At 44.6% G+C, this 12,767-nt stretch overlaps 1 long non-coding RNA gene across 1 annotated transcript; it reads right to left on the reverse strand.

The window, feature by feature from the left end:
- Positions 1 to 660: 660 nt before the first annotated feature.
- LOC129706596 (uncharacterized) lies at positions 661 to 6,354 on the reverse strand. Its single transcript, XR_008725081.1, has 3 exons — positions 5,223 to 6,354; positions 3,167 to 4,945; positions 661 to 3,076 (listed from the first exon to the last, which is right to left on the reverse strand). It is a non-coding gene; the product is annotated as an uncharacterized LOC129706596 (long non-coding RNA).
- Between the last annotated feature and the right edge of the window lie 6,413 nt (positions 6,355 to 12,767).

Raw genomic sequence — 12,767 nt, forward strand, 5'->3', positions numbered from 1 at the left:
CTGACACAATTTACAAGCACAGCAACACCACAGTTACATCAAATACCCATTATATTTCACAAGTGTTCTCCCAACATTGTTGCCCGATGCCTCACTCTTCAAGTGGACATTTAAACGTTAGATATAAACAAACATTCAGTTGGTTAAAAATACCTGGAAAAACCCAACCACCCAGAGCTTCAGTCAAAAATATTAAACTATACTTTCCCTGTAACAGAAGCCAACTACAACCGGTGAACATGGCTCTGTTCAAAGACAAAGTGCTGGAGGCATTCAGCAGTTCAGGTACAATCTGCCTGACTGCAAGTGGAATGGACAGATGACACCTCAGGTCAGCAACCTTCCTCAGACTGATGAAAGAGAGTGAAAAGAGGCAGAGGCATGCAGGACAAAGCCAGCAAGGAAATAGGTGGTACATGTGAGGCGTGATGAGCATATGGATGGAGTGAGTGCCAAAGGCTCAAGGTGAAAGAGACAACATGCCAAATAAGGAGAGAACGGAAATATGAAACTAGGAGAGATGGGTGGAAGGGATAGAGGGAATATGGAACTGTTTGAGAAATGAGCGTACAAGGACTAGTTAGTTATTACTATTTAGTTGTATATAGTTATTATTTAGTTATGGTTATTTAGTTACGGTTATTTAGTTATTAGTTGGTTAATGAAGGGAAGTATGCTCATCTCTGAACCGTCCCATATTTCCCTTTTACCTTCCAACCCCACCTCACCCTAGTTTTACATTTCAGTTCTTGTCCTTATCCAACAAGTTTTATCACGTTCACCTTCAGCCTTTGGCACATACTCCATCCATTTGCCCATCACCCACTCACCTGTAATCCACCCATCACTTGTCAGGCAGTGCCCAACCCCCACCTCATTTCCAGCTCTCCCCCGTATTTCAGACCGAGAGCTCCTGACCCGATTAGTCATCTGTCCAATCCTTCAGGGGGTTGTCAAACCCACCAAGTTCCTCCAGCACTGTATATATACACTCATGATTCAAACATGGGGTGGCTCGTGTAAAACAAGTATGCTTTGCAACACGAGGAATTTAATTTACCAGACACTCATACCAATAAAAAGCAACAGAACACAAAGTTCAAACTCTTCCCTTCTTTGGCCTCCTGCGGTCTGGGGCCTCGGGCCTTCCGTTGATGGGATGATCTTGACTCCCGTAGCAGGCGGTCGGGCCATCCGTGTCGGGGGTCCTGCATCGGGGGGGTTGAATCCCAGCTCACTCGGGGTCTAGTCGAACCTTTTGCGTTCTTTGGAGCTTCCCGACATCGGTCTCTACCAGAGACTGCGAGCTTCTCGATGTTGAAGAAACAAATTTGGAAAAGCCATCAATAATTGAACACATTTATCCCATTAAACTGCAGATAGTTAGAAATACATACCTTATCTCCTATGACATCCATAAAGACCAAATCCAGGAAGAATTGATGCTGAAAAATCAAATTAACATTTTAATGTTTGAAATGTTCCAACGTCCTTCTTTACAATTAGACAAAGTGCGGGAGTAACTCAGTTGGTTAGACAGTCCTGGGTGAGAAGATTCTAGTCCTCAAGGTAAAAACACTTGGACATGTGGACAATGCCTGGAGATGTATCTCCAACCAGGACCATTGTGTCTCTGCAGTCAGGACTCCTGCAGGTTGGACCAATATTAAGGTAGTCCTATATATTTAGATTACTTTAAGAGATTAAGGTCTGAAGAGTCCCAACCCGGAATTACCAATCCATGTTCTCCAGCGATATTGCTGCACCCATCGAGTTGCTCCCGCACTGACACAATTTACAAGCACAGCAACACCAGTTACATCAAATACCCATTATATTTCACAAGTGTTCTCCCAACATTGTTGCCCGATGCCTCACTCTTCAAGTGGACATTTAAACGTTAGATATAAACAAACATTCAGTTGGTTAAAAATACCTGGAAAAACCCAACCACCCAGAGCTTCAGTCAAAAATATTAAACTATACTTTCCCTGTAACAGAAGCCAACTACAACCGGTGAACATGGCTCTGTTCAAAGACAAAGTGCTGGAGGCATTCAGCAGTTCAGGTACAATCTGCCTGACTGCAAGTGGAATGGACAGATGACACCTCAGGTCAGCAACCTTCCTCAGACTGATGAAAGAGAGTGAAAAGAGGCAGAGGCATGCAGGACAAAGCCAGCAAGGAAATAGGTGGTACATGTGAGGCGTGATGAGCATATGGATGGAGTGAGTGCCAAAGGCTCAAGGTGAAAGAGACAACATGCCAAATAAGGAGAGAACGGAAATATGAAACTAGGAGAGATGGGTGGAAGGGATAGAGGGAATATGGAACTGTTTGAGAAATGAGCGTACAAGAAAGGACTAGTTGGTTATGGTTAGTTGGTTATGGTTAGTTGGTTATGGTTAGTTGGTTATGGTTAGTTGGTTAATGAAGGGAAGTATGCTCATCTCTGAACCGTCCCATATTTCCCTTTTACCTTCCAACCCCACCTCACCCTAGTTTTACATTTCAGTTCTTGTCCTTATCCAACAAGTTTTATCACGTTCACCTTCAGCCTTTGGCACATACTCCATCCATTTGCCCATCACCCACTCACCTGTAATCCACCCATCACTTGTCAGGCAGTGCCCAACCCCCACCTCATTTCCAGCTCTCCCCCGTATTTCAGACCGAGAGCTCCTGACCCGATTAGTCATCTGTCCAATCCTTCAGGGGGTTGTCAAACCCACCAAGTTCCTCCAGCACTGTATATATACACTCATGATTCAAACACGAGGTGGCTCGTGTAAAACAAGTATGCTTTGCAACACGAGGAATTTAATTTACCAGACACTCATACCAATAAAAAGCAACAGAACACAAAGTTCAAACTCTTCCCTTCTTTGGCCTCCTGCGGTCTGGGGCCTCGGGCCTTCCGTTGATGGGATGATCTTGACTCCCGTAGCAGGCGGTCGGGCCATCCGTGTCGGGGGTCCTGCATCGGGGGGGTTGAATCCCAGCTCACTCGGGGTCTAGTCGAACCTTTTGCGTTCTTTGGAGCTTCCCGACATCGGTCTCTACCAGAGACTGCGAGCTTCTCGATGTTGACGAAACAAATTTGGAAAAGCCATCAATAATTGAACACATTTATCCCATTAAACTGCAGATAGTTAGAAATACATACCTTATCTCCTATGACATCCATAAAGACCAAATCCAGGAAGAATTGATGCTGAAAAATCAAATTAACATTTTAATGTTTGAAATGTTCCAACGTCCTTCTTTACAATTAGACAAAGTGCGGGAGTAACTCAGTTGGTTAGACAGTCCTGGGTGAGAAGATTCTAGTCCTCAAGGTAAAAACACTTGGACATGTGGACAATGCCTGGAGATGTATCTCCAACCAGGACCATTGTGTCTCTGCAGTCAGGACTCCTGCAGGTTGGACCAATATTAAGGTAGTCCTATATATTTAGATTACTTTAAGAGATTAAGGTCTGAAGAGTCCCAACCCGGAATTACCAATCCATGTTCTCCAGCGATATTGCTGCACCCATCGAGTTGCTCCCGCACTGACACAATTTACAAGCACAGCAACACCAGTTACATCAAATACCCATTATATTTCACAAGTGTTCTCCCAACATTGTTGCCCGATGCCTCACTCTTCAAGTGGACATTTAAACGTTAGATATAAACAAACATTCAGTTGGTTAAAAATACCTGGAAAAACCCAACCACCCAGAGCTTCAGTCAAAAATATTAAACTATACTTTCCCTGTAACAGAAGCCAACTACAACCGGTGAACATGGCTCTGTTCAAAGACAAAGTGCTGGAGGCATTCAGCAGTTCAGGTACAATCTGCCTGACTGCAAGTGGAATGGACAGATGACACCTCAGGTCAGCAACCTTCCTCAGACTGATGAAAGAGAGTGAAAAGAGGCAGAGGCATGCAGGACAAAGCCAGCAAGGAAATAGGTGGTACATGTGAGGCGTGATGAGCATATGGATGGAGTGAGTGCCAAAGGCTCAAGGTGAAAGAGACAACATGCCAAATAAGGAGAGAACGGAAATATGAAACTAGGAGAGATGGGTGGAAGGGATAGAGGGAATATGGAACTGTTTGAGAAATGAGCGTACAAGAAAGGACTAGTTAGTTGTTATTACTTAGTTATTCCTATTTGGTGGTATTTAGTTACGGTTATATGGTTACGGTTATTTGGTTACGGTTATTTGGTTATGGTTATTTGGTTATGGTTATTTGGTTATGGTTATTTGGTTATGGTTATTTGGTTATGGTTATGGTTATTTGGTTAATGAAGGGAAGTATGCTCATCTCTCAACCGTCCCATATTTCCCTTTTACCTTCCAACCCCACCTCACCCTAGTTTTACATTTCAGTTCTTGTCCTTATCCAACACGTTTTATCACGTTCACCTTCAGCCTTTGGCACTTACTCCATCCATTTGCCCATCACCCACTCACCTGTAATCCACCCATCACTTGTCAGGCAGTGCCCAACCCCCACCTCATTTCCAGCTCTCCCCCGTATTTCAGACCGAGAGCTCCTGACCCGATTAGTCATCTGTCCAATCCTTCAGGGGGTTGTCAAACCCACCAAGTTCCTCCAGCACTGTATATATACACTCATGATTCAAACATGGGGTGGCTCGTGTAAAACAAGTATGCTTTGCAACACGAGGAATTTAATTTACCAGACACTCATACCAATAAAAAGCAACAGAACACAAAGTTCAAACTCTTCCCTTCTTTGGCCTCCTGCGGTCTGGGGCCTCGGGCCTTCCGTTGACGGCACGATCTTGACTCCCGTAGCCGGCGGTCGGGCCGTCCGTGTCGGGGGTCCTGCATCAGGGGGTTGAATCCCAGCTCACTCGGGGTCTAGTCGAACCTTTTGCGTTCTTTGGAGCTTCCCGACATCGGTCTCTACCAGACTGCGAGCTCCTCGATGTTGAAGAAACAAATTTGGAAAAACCATCATTAATTTAGCGCATTTATCCCATTAAACTGAAGAGGGTTAGTGGTGGAGGCAGGTTCGTTTTTATCATTTAAAAATAAATTGGATAGTTATATGGACGGGTAAGGAATGAAGGGTCATGGTCTGAGCGCAGGTATATGGGACTAAGGGAGAATACGTGTTCGGCAAGGACTAGAAGGGTCAAGATGGCCATGTTTCCGCGCTGTAATTGTTATATGGTTATATTATATGGTTAATACGTACCTTATCTTCCTATGACATCCATAAAGAACAAATCCAGGAAGACTTGATGCTGAAAAATCAAACAAACATAACATTTGAATGTTTGAAATGTTCCAACATCCTTCTCTACAATTAGACAAAGTGCTGGAGTAACTCAGTGGGTCGGACAGTCCTGGGTGAGAAGATCCTAGTCCTCAAGGTAAAAACACTTGGACATGTGGACAATGCCTAGAGATGTATCTCCAACCAGGACCATTGTGCCTCTGCAGTCAGGACTCATACAGGTTGGACCAATATTGAAGTAGTCCAATACATTTAGACTAAAATTCTTAAGGGTCTGAAGTGGCCCAAGCCAGAATTACCAATCCATATTCTCCAGAGATGTTGCTGGACCTATCGAGTTGCTCCAGCACTGACATGCAATTTATAAGCACAGCAACACCCCAGTTATCCCATCAAATACACATTAAATTTCACAAGTGTTCTCCCAACCTTGTTGCCCGATGCAGTACTCTACACGTGGACATTGAAACGTTATACATAAACAAACATTCAGTGGTGTCCAGGTGGTTAAAAATACCTGGCAAAACTCAACCACCCAGATCTTCAGTCATAAATTGCCGAGTCAGGGTGGAAATGCCAAGAGCAGAGCCAAGGTGCGGCAAGGACGAGAATAGAACCGAGAGTACTGAAGAAATGTATTGTAACAATGCAGATGCACCCAAATGTATGGTGAGACAACGACCTGGAGTATCTCAGTGGCTCAGGCAGCATCTCTGGCGAGAAGGAACAGGTGACGTTTCGGGACGAGGCCATCATTCAGACCCCATTACGTTCAACACATTTGCTAATAAAGAATCTATCTCCACCTTAAAAATATCCATCGATAGCCTCCACAGTGCCCTGTAGCAGTGAATTCTACAGATTCACCGCCCTCCGACTAAAGAAATTCCTCACTGTGCAGTATGCGGTGCAATGCAGTAAGTGTGGACAAAAAGATACTCCTGTCTACGTTCTACAGAGATGCTGCCAGACCAGAGTCAAACTAATACTTTGTCCAAATATCAGATGGACCTGCAGTGCAGCGGATCACCACACGGTGGGAGTGTTGACCACAAACTGGATCGGTCTGCAATGCCATGGATCACCACACGGTGGGAGTGTTGACCACAAATTGGATGAACTGCAGTTGCAGTGGATCACCACACGGTGGGAGTGTTGACCACAAATTGGATGAACCTGCAGTGCAGTGGATCACCACACAGTGGGAGTGTTGACCACAAATTGGAGCGACCTGTTATACAAATTCACTGCACATTGGGAGTGCTGTCTACAAATTAAATATAATTGTTCTCTTTACTGTAAAGTGGTGCTTTATTGCTTTGTGACCCGTTTCCTTTCCCCAGAAAGCACCCATTGCCCCGATGCCAAAGTTTCTAAAAGCCCTGAAGCCAGGGAAGATTTGGGATGAAAATCAAAGAACTGCAGATGCTGGTTTACAAAAAAAGACAGTGCTGGAGTAACTCAGCAGGTCAGGCAGCATCTGTGCAGAACATAGATAGGTTATGTTTCATAGCGTGCTGGAGTTACTCAGCTGGCCAGGCAGCATCTGTGGAGAACATGTATAGGTGACCTTTCAGAACAGGACCCTTCTTCACATTGTGCTAAAATAAATACATTGACAAACTAAAGTGTGGAAACAGGCCCTCTGGTCCACTAAGTCAGCACAATCCAGCAATCACCCCGTACGCTAGCACTATCCTACACACTAGGGACAGTTTACTAAAACCAATTAACCTGCAAATCTGTGTTGGAAGCCAGAACACCTGGAGAAAACCCACATGGTCAAGGAACAGCGATGGGGAAGGATTTTGCCCAAGGTCCTGCCAACTTTGGCATAATGGGAAGAGCATGTCTAACCGCAGAAAACGTTAATCTTTCCCAAACATTCCAGCAGCATGGAACCCAGTCTGTGGAGATACACGGTGGAAACTGAATGTCACCCCTTCACAGGGAGAGGAACAGAAAATAGATTGTAGACTCTACAACTGGAAATATTTTGAAATAAATGTCTTACAAGTCGGGGGAACAGCGATGGGGAAGGATTTTGACCAAGGTCCTGCCAACATTTGGCATAATGGGAATGTCTAACCACAGAAGACACTTCCAGCAGCATGGGACACAGTCTATGGAGATACACGGTGGAAACTGAATGTCACCCCTTCACAGGGATAGGAAAAGGAAATAGATTGTGGCAGTTCCCACTCAGACTAAACCAGATATAGATTCAGACTGACTAAAAACTACAGTAGGGTGAACAGAAGGGGCAGGATTAGTAAATTGTAAACTTGAAACAGTGTCCACAAATATTAAACTACTTTCCCTTCGACAGACCCAACTAGGGAATATAACTAGGTCTAAAAACAAAGAGCGGGAGGTACTCAGATCAGGCAGCATCTTCCTCACCACAAAGTGAATTGACAAGCATCATTTAGATCAGGACCCTTGTTCAGATTGAAGATGTAGATGGGGAGAAAGCCAGAGAGATGAGGTGGGCCAAACCCTTGCAACTGATAGGCGGATATAGGCACTTTATACTTAGTCAAATTCTCCAGAGAGGCTGCCTGACCCACTCTGTGAAACGTCACCTATCCATGTTCTGCACAGATGCTGCCTGACCCGCCAAGTTACTCAAGCACTCTGTGAAAGTACATACCAGTGGTCCCTGTTAAACACCTTCAAGTAGGCCCCGACCACAACTTTAGTGAATGAACCCTAACAAGGCGGAGGGGCAATATAATCTTTAAACTAAAGTGGGCCCCAAGCTGAGACAGGCCGAGCCCAATTAGAGAAAACAATCGTTAATCTTTCCCAAACATTCATCCACACTGAAGCCCAAGAGAAGATTCTGAACAGGGGCCTTACCTTTGTACCAACTCCATAACCATATTCACATAGACCAAGTTATACACAAAACTGACAAAGAAATACTTTGAATTAAATGAGACATACAAGTAAAGGAACAATAGTGAAGTTTGTCCCAGATTATGCAACATTTGGAAGAATGGGGAAGAGAATGGCAGATTCTACCAGCATCAGAGGACCCAATTTTTGGAGATCTTGGGTGGAAATTAACACTAACTGATCACCCCTTTAGAAAGGAGCAGAGAAGAGAGGAAATAGATTCTGGCAACAGACACAAACACGCTAAACGAAATATAGATGTAGACCAATTTGAAACAAAGCTACAGTTGGGTGAATGGAAGGAGCAAGATTACTTAATTGTAATGATTTAAAAACAAGTGTTATGAACATTAAACTCCATTCCCTGCAACAGGAGGCAACTAGGATTACTTTAACCAGGGGATGTAACCTGGTCTAAAACAAAGGCACCACCTGCCTGCAAAGGGAATGAAAAGATGTTTCAGGTTAGATACATAGAAAATAGGTGCAGGGGTAGGCCATTCAGCCCTTCGAGCCTGCACCGCCATTCAATATTCAGATTCAGATTCAGATTCAGATTCAATTTTAATTGTCATTGTCAGTGTACAGTACAGAGACAACGAAATGCAATATGATCATGGCTGATCATCCAATTCAGTATCCCGTACCTGCCTTCTCTCCATACCCCCTGATCCCTTTAGCCACAAGGGCCACAACTACCCTCTGTGGCAGAGAGTTCCAAAGATTCACCACTCTCTGTGTGAAACTCCCTGACCGAGTTACCCAATGCTGTAACTCTTACTATGGGCATCAAACCCTGTACACAAACAGTGAACTCCCCGAGTTGCCCACCAAAAATGTACTCTTTACTATGGGCATCCTGCCTGACCCACTGAGTTACTCCAGCACTCTGTGAAACGTCACCTATCCATGTTCTCCACAGATGCTGCCTGACCCACTGAGTTACTCCAGCACTCTGTGAAACGTCACCTATCCATGTTCTCCACAGATGCTGCCTGACCCACTGAGTTCCTCCAGCACCGATTTTTTTTTGTAAACCAGTTCCCCGATTTCATCCCAATTTTTCCCTGGTTTCAGGACTTTTACAAACGTTGGCATCTGTACAATGGGTGCATTACGGGGAAAGAAAACAGGTTACACGGCAATAAAGAGTAAAATTATATCTAATTTGTAGGCAGCAGCTCACACTGTGCAGTGAATTCACAGAACGGGTCGTTACAATTTGTGGTTAACACTCCCACCGTGTGGTGATCCGCTGCACTGCAGGCCCATCTGGTATAACATATAACCATATAACAATTACAGCACGGAAACAGGCCATCTCGGCCCTACAAGTCCGTGCCGACACAACTTTTTTTCCCTTAATCCACCTGCCTGCACTCATACCATAACCCTCCATTCCCTTCTCATCCATATGCCTATCCAATTTATTTTTAAATGACACCAACGAACCTGCCTCCACCACTTCCACTGGAAGCTCATTCCACACCGCTACCACTCTCCGAGTAAAGAAGTTCCCCCTCATGTTACCCCTAAACTTCTGTCCCTTAATTCTGAAGTCATGGTAGGTGGACAAAGAACTGGCAATATCCTCACACTTTCAAACGGTCTCCAAACATTGGGGACAGATTGGATCAGCTCTTTGGGGAATTTCATACATCTTTACTCCAATCCACAGCAGACTTATTGTTCCAAGTCACTGGGTTCACAGTAAGAATGCCCCTCAGGTCCCTTCAGCCCAACATTGTAGATTATCCCTATATCGGTTCCAGCTCCTTATTCCACATTGTGCTACAATCGTTAACAATTATCACTGATCATCGTTTTATTGCAGATAAACACAAATTGCTGGAGTAACTCAGCGGGTCAGGCAGCATCTGTGGAGGATGGGTGACATTTTTGGCAAGATTCCTTTTGTTCCATCCCAAAAATCTCTTATTTCTCCAGAGATGCTGCCTGACCCACTCATTTACTCCAGCAATGTGCCAGTGGTATAAACCAGAATCTACTGGTCTTTGTTTCTGCATTTTACATCAGCCAGATTAAATTTCAGTTGTGATAAGATTAGGGTATCATCACTTTAGTAAAGATACATCCTTTTATTTCTGACACAGTGCCCAGAGACACTCCTACTAGTAGAAACATCCTTTTAGTTCAGAGATACAGCACAATTCCAGTTGCACCAGAAAAAATCATTAAAAACCCTGGACACTTCAAATGACAACAATGGAAAGGAAAAGTCAGCACAATTAATCAAAGAAGCAAACACAATTCAGGAGAACACTATAGTGTTAGAAACATAGAAAATGGGTGCAGGAGTAGGCCATTCGACCCTTCGAGCCTGCACTGCCATTCAATATGACCATGGCTGATCAGCCAACTCAGTATCCTCACCTACCTCACCCCCTGGAGATGTAGATCCACATCAGACACAAGGGAAGACTCACCATCTCTTCCCCTTCACCCACAATCACTGCTTCCATCCACAGCCCAGGCCAACTGCACTCAGACACTCTCACAACTGCCCCTTTTAAACACAGCAGCTGACAATTTCCTAATCAGTTCCAATTAAGCCAATTACCACATTAGCTCTTCGCCCACCAGTGGCCAATCAATGTTTGTTGCACACATTGTTGCACTCATTGCTCTTTGCATAAAATAGTTGCTTGCATTTCCTTAAGTCAGAACGACATTAACACACAGAATCAGAATTAGGCCATTAGACTACAAAGGAAATGGACAGATGTTTCAGGTTGGGATCTTTCTTCAGACTAATGGAGTAGGGCAGAGAAAGTGGAAGTGAAACTAACACTAATTGGTCACCTTTACAGAGAAGAGGAAATGGATTCTGGCAACAAACACACTCAAACCAAATGTAGATTTAAACCAATTCCAAAGCCACAGTAGGGTGAATGACAGGATTGCCAATTTGTAATGAGACTTCAATTGTCATGAACATTAAACTACTTTCCCTACAACAGCAGCCAACTAGGAAACAAAGTGCTGGAGGTACTTGGCAGATCAGGCACCATCTACCCGACCACAAAGGGAATGGACAGATGCTGTTGTTTCCTGTTGGGGCCCTTTCAGACTGATGGAGTTGGGCAGAGAAAGTGGGAAAGAGGTGGGAGCAGGACAAAGCATGTTACGTGATTAGTGGATACAGGGGAGAGGGTGTGATGGGTTGTGACATTGGCTAGGGGTGACAAGGAGACAAAAGGTGCAACAGTTGAGAAGAGTGAAATGTAAAGCTGGAGGGAGGGATATGGATGGAAGGGGATAGAGTGGAATATAAGTGGTTTGGGAGGTGAGCAGAGTGACCAAGGTGTTGAGGGAACACAAACAGTGAACAAAATGCAGTACTTTTAAGTATGTTCCATCATGCTTGTCTATCATGAACTAAACCGAATTCAGCCCAGTCAATCTCCAGGCACCCCACCTAATCACCCGCACACGAACCCGCTCATGAACCAAGTTGCGAACTCACGACCAAAGTGAGAGAATTCATGAACCTAGCAACTAGCTCATCAGCCAAGTACCAGACATTCCGGGCACTGCCGATCGGGGATTTCGAGCTGGAACGTCCGGGCCAACTTCTGCCCCCCCCCCCCCCCCCCCCCCACAACAACACCCACCCCAACTCCAAACCTGAACCCTGTAACCCCTGACGTGGTCAAACAAGGGGCAGCGCTGACAGTAACACGCCGACACCCAGCACTACGCCCGCTGGCAAGGTAGAAGAATACATTGACTACTTTCATAATCAAACTGGCACAGCAACATGCCAGCTATATCAAAGGCAACACTTCACACAAACAGTGAACTCCCTGACTGAGTTGCCCAATGCTGTAGCTCTTACTATGGCATCAAACCCTGTACACAAACAGGGACATGCAGTCAGTACAAAACATTTAGACAACTTGACACAGACAGCCTAGACTCTACAACTGGAAATATTTTGAAATAAATGTCTTACAAGTCGGGGGAACAGCGATGGGGAAGGATTTTGACCAAGGTCCTGCCAACATTTGGCATAATGGGAATGTCTAACCACAGAAGACACTTCCAGCAGCATGGGACACAGTCTATGGAGATACACGGTGGAAACTGAATGTCACCCCTTCACAGGGATAGGAAAAGGAAATAGATTGTGGCAGTTCCCACTCAGACTAAACCAGATATAGATTCAGACTGACTAAAAACTACAGTAGGGTGAACAAGAAGGGGCAGGATTAGTAAATTGTAAACTTGAAACAGTGTCCACAAATATTAAACTACTTTCCCTTCGACAGACCCAACTAGGGAATATAACTAGGTCTGAAAACAAAGAGCGGGAGGTACTCAGATCAGGCAGCATCTTCCTCACCACAAAGTGAATTGACAAGCATCATTTAGATCAGGACCCTTGTTCAGATTGAAGATGTAGATGGGGAGAAAGCCAAAGAGATGAGGTGGGCCAAACCCTTGCAACTGGTAGGAGGATATAGTCACTTTGTACCTATCCATGTTCTCCAAAGATGCTGTCTGACCCACTGAGTTACTCCAGCACTTTGTGAAACGTCACCTATCCATGTTCTCCAGAGATGCTTGTCTTGTTGTGCA

The sequence above is a fragment of the Leucoraja erinacea genome, chromosome 20, assembly GCF_028641065.1.
Source record: "Leucoraja erinacea ecotype New England chromosome 20, Leri_hhj_1, whole genome shotgun sequence".
In the NCBI taxonomy this organism is placed as follows: Eukaryota; Metazoa; Chordata; class Chondrichthyes; order Rajiformes; family Rajidae; genus Leucoraja; species Leucoraja erinaceus.